The 12512-nt window shown below is 40.6% G+C and overlaps 1 protein-coding gene across 1 annotated transcript in view; it reads right to left on the reverse strand.

Annotated features, from left to right (window-relative positions):
• LOC124802675 (protein bark beetle) overlaps nucleotides 1–3431 on the reverse strand; it is a 193596-nt gene extending 190165 nt beyond the window's left edge. The window contains exon 1 of the mRNA XM_047263603.1: nucleotides 3310–3431. The gene's annotated coding sequence lies outside the window, so the exon portion shown is untranslated. The remainder of the gene's footprint in view (nucleotides 1–3309) is intronic.
• Nucleotides 3432–12512: the final 9081 nt, after the last annotated feature.

Here is a 12512-nt window from a genome sequence, read left to right on the forward strand (position 1 = left end):
TTTTTCTAGATTTCCGTGTACTTGTTACTATGTCACAGAAACAGTAAGCTTATTCTGTCAGTGATAAACTAAAATTATTGATCATGTGAAGAATGGTGAAACTAAAGCAATTAATCACATGAGTGTGGTACACCTGAAGGAACAATCATGGTGTGGGTGAAAGAAGAGAACAGACTTAGAAATTTTGGAAACACAGTTGAAAGTGATGTGAGGACAGACAGAAAACGGACTAAACTAGGAAAAGACAGTGAACTTGACAAATGCATTTATAGGTGGTTTTTAATAATAAAGAGAAGTGAAGGTTTGCCACTTTCTGGGCCATATGGGAGATATGAAACTATGAGAAGAATTTAACACAGTACCGAAAGATTTAAACCAAAACAAGGCCTCTGGAGTACATGAAATTCATTCCAAATTACTGAGATATCATGAAAGACAACAATGACAAAGCTATTCCACCTGGTATGCAAAATATATCAGATAGGCAAAATACCCATACACTGCCAACATGAACGTAATAATTCCAGTTCCAAAGAAGAAAGGTGCTGACAAGTGTAAATATTACCAAATCATCAGCTTAATAAGGCATGACTGCAAAATACTAAGGCAAATCATTTACAGCAGTATGAAAATACTGATAGAAGCTCATTTATGTGAAGATCAGTTTGAATTTTGGAGTAATAAAAGAACATGTGTGGAAATAGTGATCCTACAACTAATCTTAGAAATATACAAAAAGAAATCAAACCTATGTTTATAACATTCTTACATTTATAAAAAGATTTGGTGACTGTAACACAGTCTTTGAAATTCTAATGATAGCAGGATTGAAATAGAGGAAGTGTGACATGGTCTACAACTTGTACAGAAGCCAGACTGCAGTCACAGGACATGAAAGGGAAGTAGTAATTGAGAACTAGGTTGTACCTATTCCCCAGGTTGTACCTATCCCCCATTTCATTCATATCATACACTGATCAAGCAGCAAATAAAAACAAAGAGAAATATAGAAAGGAAATTAAAATTCAAGGAAAAGGAATAAAAATTTTACGATTTTTCAATGGAACTGTTTTGAAAACGTGTTATAAGATGAACATTAACAAAAGTAAAATAAGGATCTACATCTACATCTACATTGATACTCCGCAAGCCACCCAACGGTGTGTGGCGGAGGGCACTTTACGTGCCATTGTCATTACCTCCCTTTCCTGTTCCAGTCGCGTATGGTTTGCGGGAAGAACGACTGTCTGAAAGCCTCCGTGCGCGCTCTAATCTCTCTAATTTTACATTCGTGATCTCCTCGGGAGGTATAAGTAGGGGGAAGCAATATATTCGATACCTTATCCAGAAACGCACCCTCTCGAAACCTGGCGAGCAAGTTACACCACGATGAAGAGTGCCCCTCTTGCAGAGTCTGCCACTTGAGTTTATTAAACATCTCCGTAACGCTATCACGGTTACCAAATAACCCGGTAACAGAATGCAGAATGTAGTCAAAATGAATCACGTGATGCCGAGGGAATCAGATTACGAAATGAGACACTGGAAGACAATATTTGCTATTTGGTTGTACAAGGAACTGGTGGTGGCCAAAGTAGGCACAATATAAAATGCACACTAGTAATAGCAAGAAAAATATGTGTGAGAGAAATTTGTTAATGTCTAATACCATTTCTAGAATTTTTGGTGTTAGGAAGTCTTTTCTGTATGCATTTATATGGAGTGTAGTCTTGTGGTCTGGATGCGAAACAAGAGCGTCAAGCAGTACAGACAAGAAGTGAACAGAATACTAAAGAATACTGCTCAATATTAAATCGGTAGATGATAGATCATATAACTAACGAAGAAGTGCTGAATCAAATTGGTGAGAAAAGGAATTTATGGAACAACTTGGCTAAAAGAAGAGATCAGTTGTTAAGATATGTCCTGAGGTGTGAGCGAGTAGACAGTTTGGTGATGGAGGGAAGTTTGGAAGACCACTGTTTTACAGTATGCAGGTTCAAGTGAATGTAGGTTGCAGATATGAAGAGGCTTGCACAGGATAGACTAGTGAGGAGACTTACATCAAACCAGTATTTAGACTGAAGACCACAATAACATCTCTCAACAAAACTTCTACATTATAATAGAATACTGGTTGAGCTGACTAGCCTCAAGTAAAGAAATTCTAGGTTTGCCAAACTCAGATCCAACCATTGATGGCAAAACGAACCTAAGGTGTTCACCATTAGAAACATGTTCACGGAGCACGTTTAGTTTAAGAAGTACTACAAAGACAGAGAACACAGTTCTACTTGTTGATTTGGTAAATTGTCTTAAGTACTTCGGAGTGCGGCAGCAAAGTACCAGTGATGATGTATCTGAAAAGTTACTTCAGCAAGGTTATGAAAATCCTTATAGGTCTACTTATGTTCACGGGTTTTAGACTTATTTTAAATATGTATGAATTTGTTCAGCAAGGTTATGAAAATCCTTATAGGTCTACTTATGTTCACGGGTTTTAGACTTATTTTAAATATGTATGAATTTGTTATCTGTGGCCACACAGAACAATGGTTCATTATCTGATAAATTATCTAAAATGATTCAACATGAAAGAACCATAAGAGCCAAAATCAATAAAAATATGAAACAGATCAAATAACAAAATGTCTATACATTGTTGTGCAGTCTGTCATTCACCATTTTGAGGAATCCATTTACATGCTGAAATAGCGAAATGCTTTATGCTCATACTGTGCCTCAGTAGCTCAATGTATAAGTGTCATTCTATAAGAATTGGCCCTATGATATTGTTCTGCCACTTATTGCTTCTTTCACCTTAGATAATGAGATAATGACTGTAAATCTGAAAAATACCGAATTTCACCATGGATCAATGTCCATGTTGAACAACAGGTTCCCATTTAACAGACTCCCTATTTCAGTCCAAAACTCTGAGGAAGTTAAGATGCACCACCTTCAAGTGTACCATGATTACTAAAGCACTGTGGTGTTATCCAAAAAAAAAAAAAAAAAAAAAAAAAAAAAAAAAAAAAAAAACTCTGTTCAATATTAATTTAATACTGATAACTATTCCTACCCTCAACTCTTTTTATTTTAGTTAAGAAAAAAGTATGTCAGAGACGCTGGTTCTATTTCTCTCCATTGTTCTTCTGTACACTTAGCCCCCTGCCCCCACCAATAATTCCTCACTTTCTTCCTCCCTTCCTTGTTCACACAAATGTGCATTGAAAATCTCGGCCAGTGTGTCAATGTACAAGGGGTTGTCACTACACATACATATAATGACTTTCTTATGGCACTTACTTGCGTGAATTTGTGCAGACAGATCTCCATTTGTTGCCATGCTTGGCCTGCACCCTCCCTACAGCAGTTGTGGGTCCATCCACCAGTCGTAGTGTGGCTGGCTCTCCAAAGGGCGCTGCATCTTGTACAGGGCCCTCGAGCACTATGCGAGAGTCCCAGGTTCCCTGTTAATAACACCACAGAATATAAGGCACTATCAGCATACATTAATAACAGATGATTTCAGTAAATAAACATTAAGTAATTAAATGTTAATGAAAAAAGTTATCACAGCCCCAACAGTTTGCAAACAATCATCATCTTTTAATAAATTCCACTCCATCTAACAGTGTTGCAAACTCAGACAAAAATGATGTTCAGTGATTTCCAAGACATGTTTTTTGATAAGTCATAATGACTGATACATACAACAACAATGTGACAAAACTGCAGCTGTAATGTCTTTTAATCAGTCTATTATATACAAAATATTCCACACAATACTAAAACATTATGGGAGCTATGACCATTTCATGGGAGCTATGACCATTTCATTTTAGCTGGCACTCTTCGTGTACAGAAATAAGCTTCTCTAAAAGCTATGATTTAGTCACAAATACTGTGTCACTGCACAGAACATAACAGTCAGTGATCAAATTATGTAACACTGAATATCAGTCAATTCTGATATGTCAGTTGATGATACTTTAGTGCAGATGAAAATCCTACAGCTACTGAAAAAGATTTCATTGGAAGTGCTGTGCAAGAAGACATGCCTGGCAAAACTAGATGGAAAGGATCTGCTGTTTCCAACAAATAAAAAAAAGAGAGAACTGTAAGTTCAGTAACATTCCATAACAGCCCTTTTTTCTCAAAACAGTATGTTAGAATTTCATACAGTAAAATGTATTTCTCGCAAATAATTAATGATAAAGTGAATGAATAAAGAGACACAAATTGCCTGGAATCTGTTGGAAGCTATATCAGTCGTGTAACTGGCATGAGAGAATGGTCCAAAATTATTATGCTTGAATGCTCTCAAAATTTCATATTTTTTTCCTTGGAAGTGTTTTGGTACATTACGCATACTGGATGTCATGAAAACAATCTTTCTAGTGATGACTGCTTTAACAATGCTTGGAAGAAGGGAATTAGAGTGGGAGGCGGGGGGGGGGGAGATCTTATTTAATTTTTAATAAGAAGATAAATGACCAAGTAACACAAAATGGGAAAAAATAGTATATAAAACATCACAATATGGGACTGATAACTGGTACATAATGGGAAGTGCAGAGGCTTTTTCTAATTATCTGCCTAATTCAATAAAGGAAAGAAAAGAAATTACGCTCTTGGGAAATGGATTAAAGGTATATCTGATAAAAAAAATTACATGCATTACAAATACTTGTACAGTAACTAAATCTGGGACATACATGTAAGATGGTTACAAAACGTATGTATCATGTAAATAAACCCTTTTATTGTAGTTTTTTAATACGATCCTATATTTAGATTCACTGTAATTATGCTTCAATATGTTTTTAAATGATAAATGGAATCGAAATATACTGTAACCTGCCTGTCCATAAAATTATATGACGCATCGGATACTCTCAAGTTGTCATAAGGCAGGTAGAGCTCACAGGCGACGCATAAATAAAGTCGTGGTTTTTATTTATCGCAAATGTTCATTCTTTTCTAACACACTAAATACATTATAATAAACCACTATTTTTTACTAATGGCAGATGTTTTTCTCCTTAATATTTTAAGAATCATAATGAGTAAAATTGTGGAGTCATTCTTTCAGTATTCACTCTGCATCCAATAGCTGTAGGAATATTTCACGTTTTGAACTGAAATTCGAAACACATTACACGGTAACATGACGGTACAGTCACTGTCGTATCCACGAAAAGAATACGGGATGCAACAATGGCAACTACTGTCGGCGCCGACAGAACTGGCGGTTTTTAGTGATTCAAAATTAGGAGCTCAGAAACAAAGGAAAAAACGTACGCACTTACTCGTTCAAAAATGTACTAGGCTTACTAAATCGCCATTTCGTTAGATGCTGAGACCGATGCGGACCGCCATTTATGACGCCCAAATCCACGAAGAAGACTCACTAGCTTTCAACAAATTCGGATCCTGTCATAGGTAAAAAAAAAGAAAAAAACCTTCAAGAGTTGAAACTATAAATCATCGCAATGTCCAGAATCGGTTTATCGTCTCCTGGTGTTTGTAGCTTATCGCATTCGACGTAATTGCTAAAAGTTACGACGGAGTTCGTAGTGCCAGAACATACATTAACCGACCAATCTAAATAACATACTGTGTCTGGGAAAATCGGTAATTACCGCAATATTTATTTAGAGGAACTATTTAGGACCTTAAATCATGTCAACAACTGTAACAGGAACACATAGTGCCTAACGTTTAATGATACGGTACAGGGATAACAATGTTATGCAGAACTTTTGCAGCGCATTATATCACGCGTAAAAAAGTATAAAGACTAAACAGCACATCTGGAGCCTGGTCAAGGTAGGTAATTACCTAGCAGGATGACTGTGCATTTTTTTAAATACTTAAGTACGCTGTTATGCTGTAATCTTGGCCCAACATTCTTCCGCATTACTTCTCTGGATACAAACGTATTGTCATAATACTTTGTTTTTTATTTGTAATCTACCCCGAGTACACAGACAGCTGAATTTGTTTCTCTCCGAAGCATCCTTTCATCACGTCATCCACCGTCCTCTACTTGTCTAATGACGGCGCTGGCGATGAGACATTAAACTATAACCCGCCCACTTCCACCATCCTTTAGTCCTCCAGTTAGACTCTTCAGTAATATAGCATACGTGTTGTCCTTTCATATTATATTGCCGCGCGGTATTAGCCGAGCGGTCTAAAAGGCGCTGCAGTCATGAACTGTGCGGCTGGTCCCGGCGGAGGTTCGAGTCCTCCCTCGGGCATGGGTGTGTGTGTTTGTCCTTAGGATAATTTAAGTTAAGTAGTGTGTAAGCTTAGGGACTGATGACTTTAGCAGTTAAGTCCCATAAGATTTCACACATATTTGAACATACTATATTAACTGCCATCAGACCTTTTCTCCCGTTACTTTCTCGCTTAGTATCCGGCGGCAAAGAACTTCGTTGATTCGGTAATATCACAGTAATATGTATGCAATGCCCGTGGCTACAGAGGAGTCACCCGCGTAGGTGCTGTGATCGCTGAGACGGAGAAAGGCGACCTCTGCCACAGGGAGGGGCAGCGCTCGGCTTAACGGTTCTGGAAGGCGGAGAGAGCGGACAGTCAGCAAACTGCAACCTGCTTCCCGATATATGCGAACCTCCAGCACAATTATAACACGTACCACGCGATCGTGCATTATTTGTACATGTCGACGAAACATGCAAAATGTGCGTTCCTCATAATAGGCAACTTGAGTGGCCGAAAGTCATGGGGAAGGTTGTCCCATTTGACCAACGCAATCCGGATGACACCGGATTGTTTCAGCTAGATGCAGCGTACGGCGCTATTGTAACAGTATGCTACGAATATAGGTGTGTAGTTATCATTCCATCGCGAGTTGGTCGACTATGAAAGTGGGATCGTAAGCGATTCACGACGTGTGGGGGATAATACACACGGAGGAAATTCAAAAATTTGGTCTTCCAGTTCATAGGTCTAGGGTGCATCTTCAAAATTGCAGCAGACACAATGTTTCTACACTTATAAACCGCTGCACAGGATACACGTCTCGTCGTCTGTACTTAACCATATGGAGCGATCGACGATCTGATGTCAATCAGATCTGAATGTGAAGCGGCAGGGTCCCATTTCTACTACGACTGTACGGAGACGGAGACAAACAGATAACATACTTCAGTATCCAACCACAGACTTGTCCCGCTTTACATTTCGATTACTCTGTGTATTTCGACTACAAAACGCGTCTTCATGGACTGTCTTGGTATTATTTTTTTCAACGCTTTCGGGCCATCTGTGGACCACCGTGCTTGTGTTTTTGCTGTGCTACAGTCCTCTGCCACTTCTGTTGTTCTTGATTAAGTTTATTAGGTGTTATTCTTAATATTCTAAGCTTTTCTGTTAGCCAGGCATTTCTTTATTTTCCGCAGAGCATTTCCTAATCTCATGGTGGCTTACTCATGTAACGGATGTTGGGAAGGGTTTGGTTTCAATAGCATAATGGTAGTCACCCTTGTTAGTCTTGCCTAATATATTCTGCAAGGCTTTTATCTATTTACTTGCTCCACGGGGATCCAGTTGCTTTACTCTTGTTGGCTGCTTTGAAGATCTTACTGGACAGCCTAGAGTTCACGGTTAGGTTTGTACCATCGTCTCCATCTGCACCAGGGACTGACGGACCATACATGACAGGGCTGAACGACGGCTGCGGATGTGTGTACGGACGAAAAGACGTGCAACTGTTGAGCAAGTAACCGCCACGATGTACCGGCGGTCTAATAGCAGTGTCTCCTCAACGACCGTTGATGCATATGCGCCTCCGCAGCAGGCGTCTGGTTCATGCACCCATGCTGACTGCTGTTCACCGGCGACGAAGGGTGGAATTTGTACAACAAACCGAAACTGGACGTCCACTGATAAGCCACCGCCAGAATTTTCAGATGACTTATGTTTTATACTCCATCGGAGAGATGGCTGTTTGCACGTAAGGCGTGAAACGTCTGAGTGGAAAAACCCTGCAACAATCATCTGAAGGGTCCAGGTCGCAGGAGGGAGTGTTACAGTGTTGGAAATGTTTTCGTGGCATTCCTGGGTACTCTCACCATTCTGAAAGACACAATGAATCAATATAAGCACACATATCAAGAGCTCAGATAGACACCCAGTTCCAAGCAAAGAAGGGAAAGCAGAAAGGTGGAAGGAGTGTACAGAAGGTCTATACAAGGGCGATGTTCTTGAGGACAATATTATGGAAATGGAAGAGGATGTAGATGAAGATGAAATGGGAGATATGATACTGCATGAAGAGTTTGACAGAGCACTGAAAGACCTGAGTCGAAACAAGGCCCCAGGAGTAGACAACATTCCATTAGAACTACTGACAGCCTTGGGAGAGCCAGCCCTGACAAAACTCTACCATCTGGTGAGCAAGATGTATGAGACAGGCGAAATACCCTCAGACTTTAAGAAGAATATAATAATTCCAAACCCAAAGAAAGCAGGTGTTGACAGTTGTGAAAATTACCGAACTATCAGTTTAATAAGTCACAGCTGCAAAATACTAACACGAATTCTTTACAGACGAATGGAAAAACTGGTAGAAGCTGACCTCGGAGAAGATCAGTTTGGATTCTGTAGAAATGCTGGAACACGTGAGGCAATACTGACCCTACAACGTATCTTAGAAAATAGATTAAGGAAAGGCAAACCTACGTTTCTAGCATTTGTAGACTTGGAGAAAGCTATTGTCAATATTGACTGGAATACTCTCTTTCAAACTCTGAAGGTGGCAGGGGTAAAATACAGGGAGCGAAAGGTTATTTACAATTTGTACAGAAAGAAGATGACAGTTATAAGAGTCGAGGGGCATGAAAGGGAAGCAGTGGTTGGGAAGGGAGTGAGACAGGGTTGTAGCCTATCGCTGATGTTATTCAATCTGTATATTGAGCAAGCAGTACAGGAAACAAAAGAAAAATTCGGAGTAGGAATTAAAATCCATGGAGAAGAAATAAAAAACTTTGAGGTTCGCTGATGACATTGTAATTCTGTCAGAGACAGCAAAGGACTTGGAAGAGCAGCTAAACGGAATGGACAGTGTTTTGAAAGGAGGATATAAGATGAACACCAACGAAAGCGAAACGAGGATAATGGAATGTAGTCGAATTAAATCGGGTGTTGCTAAGGGAATTAGATTAGGAAATGAGACGTTTAAAGTAGCAAATAAGTTTTGCTATTTGGGGAGCAAAATGACTGATGATGGTCGAAGTAAAGAGGATATAAAATGTAGACTGACAATGGCAAGGAAAGCGTTTCTGAAGAAGAGAAATTTGTTAACATCGATTATAGATTTAAGTGTCAGGAAGTCCTTTCTGAAAGTATTTGTATGGAGTGTAGCCATGTATGGAAGTGAAACATGGACGATAAATAATTTAGACAAGAAGAGAACAGAATTTTCGAAATGTGGTGCTACAGGAGAATGCTGAAGATTAGATGGGCAGATCACATAACTAATGAGGAGGTATAGAATAGAACTGGGGAGAAGAGAAATTTGTGGCACAACTTGACTAGAAGAAGGGATCGGTTGGTAGGACATAATCTGAGGCATCAAAGGTTCAGCAATTTAATATTGGAGGGCAGCAGGGAGGGTAAAAATCGTAGAGGGAGACCAAGAGATGAATACACTAAACAGATTAAGAAGGATGTGGGTTGCAGTAGGTACTGGGAGATGAAGAAGCTTGCACAAGATAGAGCAGCATGGAGAGCTGCATCAAACCAGTCTCTGGACTGAAGACCACAACAACAACAACAACAAGTACGTATTTATCCTTGGGGACCATGTCCACCCGTACATGCAGTTTGTTTTTCCTCGAAAAGACGGCATCTACCAGCAGGACAATGCAAAGTGTCACACAGTTCACAGTGTATGTGCGTGGTTCGAAGAGCACCAGGATGATTTGGTCGTACTCCTCCCGTTGCCAGTCTTCCAGGATTTAAACCCAATCTATAATCTGTGGACTGCCTCGATCGAACTGTACGCACCATGGATCCTCAATCGAGAAACCTAGCGCAGCTGGCCACGGCACTGGAGATGTCAAGGCTCCACACCACTGTTGGTACCTTCTTGAACCTCACTGTCACTTTTCCTGCACGCCTCGCAGCGGTCTCCGCTGCAAAAAGGTGGTTATTCAGGCTTTTGACAGGTAATCACATTAATGTAATGTAACAGTGTATGAATCTTAAGGCTTGAGTAATGTACCCTTCTGTGTTTCATGCTGAGGCAGCTTCTTTCTCTCTAGATTATTTTGTGTATCGTGTTGATAATGTGCACTCATCTATCAGTAATATGTTTTATTCTTTTACAACAAAAGAACTGGCAAGAGAGTGTGTATGCCACAGCACTGTGTCGCTTGCCAACTGTTATAATAAATCCCTGCAGTAAAGCCTGGGATGTTCTCTCATCACGATTCAAGTAACCTTCTTTTGAAAAGTTGAAACTCTCTGTGATTGTAGCTGATTACCCACAATATTATGTCGCAAATCGTAAGTGAATGGAAATAACAGCAGTACGCCACTCTGGTTGCCTCTTTTTCACAAATAGGCGCGATTATACGAGGTGTGTTTTTTAAGTAAGGTCCGTTTGAACATAAGTACACAACAAAAAGTTATTTCGAAAAAGTAAATTTATTTTCAGAAAGTACATACTTCAGTCTATTTTTCTACACAGCTGCCAAGTTTGTTGAAACACGTATCATACCTCTCAACCAATTTTAAAATACCCTCTTCATAAAAACTTTCCATCTGCTCCGATAACCAAGAGTTCACTGCCGTTTTCACGTCGTCGTGATCACTGTAACGGTTGCCACTGCGGTGTAGTTTGAGGTGGAGGAACAGATAGCAATCGCTCGGCGCAAGATAAGGACTGTAGGGTGGGTGGTCCAAAAGTTCCCAGCGAGAACTGTCCAATAAATCTCTGGTCTGACCTGCAGTGTGAGGTCATAATTGTCAGGGAGAAAGGGCAATTCCCTTTGTCAGCATGCCGCGTCTTTTGTTTTTAATCGCTCTGCACGGTTTGGCAGTATACTTCTGCATTAATAGTGGTTCCTCATTGCATGAAAACACCATGCCTATCCCAAAACACCGGCGCCATGATTTTGTGCTGGGACAGAGTCTGTGTTGCCTTCACCTTTACAGGAGAGTGTGTGCATCTCCATTCCACACTCTGTTACTTCGATTTGGGAGCGATATGCAAAAATCTTTCGTCCGCAGTTACGATCTGACTCAAGAAGTCGTCACCTTCTTCGTGATAACGAGTCAAGAACCTCATCGCACTCTCAGATCTTTGGTTTTTGTGGTCCTCTGTTAGGAGTTTCGGGACCGAACGGGAACACAGTTTCCTAAACTTTAGGTGTTCAGAAACAATGTTGTAAAGCAATGATCTCGACACGTCAGGATATTCCTTTGAGAGACCTGTTATTGTGAAGCGCCCTTTCTCACGAATCCTCGCTTCAACTGAAGCCACAAAATCATCTGTAATCAAAGAAGGGCGACCGGAGCGGTCCTCATCATGGATGTAGTCACGGTCATCTTTGAATTCTCGTACTCACTTACGCACTTCGCTTTTACTCATAACAGTATCACCGTACACATGGCAAATCTGTCGATGAACTTCTGCAGCAGACAGGTTCCTTGCTGACAAAAACCGTATCACTGAGCGAACGTCACACGGGGCGGGCGAGTTGATAGTCTTAAACATTTTGAAAGCACAGAACAGAAACCTACAGGTTAGCTACAGAGCTGAAACTGAGCACAGTTATTCCCGAGGCATGTCGATACACGACCCACGCGCTCGTTGCGGTATGCGCGCGAACTACTAGTGTCTACAACAGAACGGACCGTAATTTAAAAAACACGCCTAGTATCAATAGCAAGTGCTACTGCGCTCAATCTTATAGGTAATTCTAGTACGTTAACGTCATTTGTCCAACCTCAGTTGTACAGTCATCTGATACAGTGAGACGTGCTGAATCTTATATCAAGGTCTTCTCGATGTGCCGTGGTGCTCATTAAAGGGAGGTCAACCTAACCAGAAGGAAAGCAACGAGCACCGCCGGCTGCTTGATTTGGCCTGCTCAACTCCCAACATCTCCTCCCGCCTGCGTCGCCATTTTGGCAACCAGAGCACTTTGACCTCCCGCTCTCATTGCTCGCACTCAGTCCTGTTCGAATTTTTTGTGTTCAAATGGCTCTGAGCACTATGAGACTTCACTGCTGAGGTCATCAGTCACCTAGAACTTAGAACTACTTAAACCTAACCAACCTAAGGACATCACACACATCCATGCCCGAGGCAGGATTCGAACCTGCGACAGTAGCGGTCGCACGGTTCCAGACTGTAGCGCCTAGAACCGCTCGGTCACACCGGCCGGCTCAGTATTACTCTTAGAATTTGTATGTTTCATATCTTCAGTCTTTTGAAAAACAATATTGTCACTCACCTGTTTATTTAA

The sequence above is a fragment of the Schistocerca piceifrons genome, chromosome 6 (genome assembly GCF_021461385.2).
Source record: "Schistocerca piceifrons isolate TAMUIC-IGC-003096 chromosome 6, iqSchPice1.1, whole genome shotgun sequence".
NCBI lineage: Eukaryota > Metazoa > Arthropoda > Insecta > Orthoptera > Acrididae > Schistocerca > Schistocerca piceifrons.